This window comes from Physeter macrocephalus, chromosome 19, assembly GCF_002837175.3.
Source record: "Physeter macrocephalus isolate SW-GA chromosome 19, ASM283717v5, whole genome shotgun sequence".
Lineage (NCBI taxonomy): Eukaryota > Metazoa > Chordata > Mammalia > Artiodactyla > Physeteridae > Physeter > Physeter macrocephalus.
In genome coordinates, this window is record NC_041232.1 from 2685692 (window position 1) to 2686001 (window position 310).

At 39.0% G+C, this 310-nt stretch overlaps 1 protein-coding gene across 1 annotated transcript in view; it reads right to left on the reverse strand.

Annotated features, from left to right (window-relative positions):
• Positions 1 to 310, reverse strand: part of GGT5 (gamma-glutamyltransferase 5) — a 26969-nt gene that overhangs the window by 10732 nt on the left and 15927 nt on the right. The window lies entirely within an intron of this gene.

Genomic DNA, 310 nt, shown 5'->3' on the forward strand with positions numbered 1-310 from the left:
TGCTGCAATGAACATTGTGGTGCATGTCTCTTTTTGAATTATGGTTTTCTCAGGATATATGCCCAGTAGTGGGATTGCTGGGTCATATGGTAATGCTATTTTTAGTTTAATGAACCTCCATACTGTTTTGCATAGTGGTTGTATCAACTTACATTCCCACCAACAGTGCAGGAGGGTTCCCTTTTCACCACACACTTTCCAGCCTCTATTGTTTCTAGATTTTTTGATAATGGCCATTCTGACCAGCATGAGGTGATACCTCATTGTAGTTTTGATTTGCATTTCTCTAATAATTAGTGACGTTGAGCAT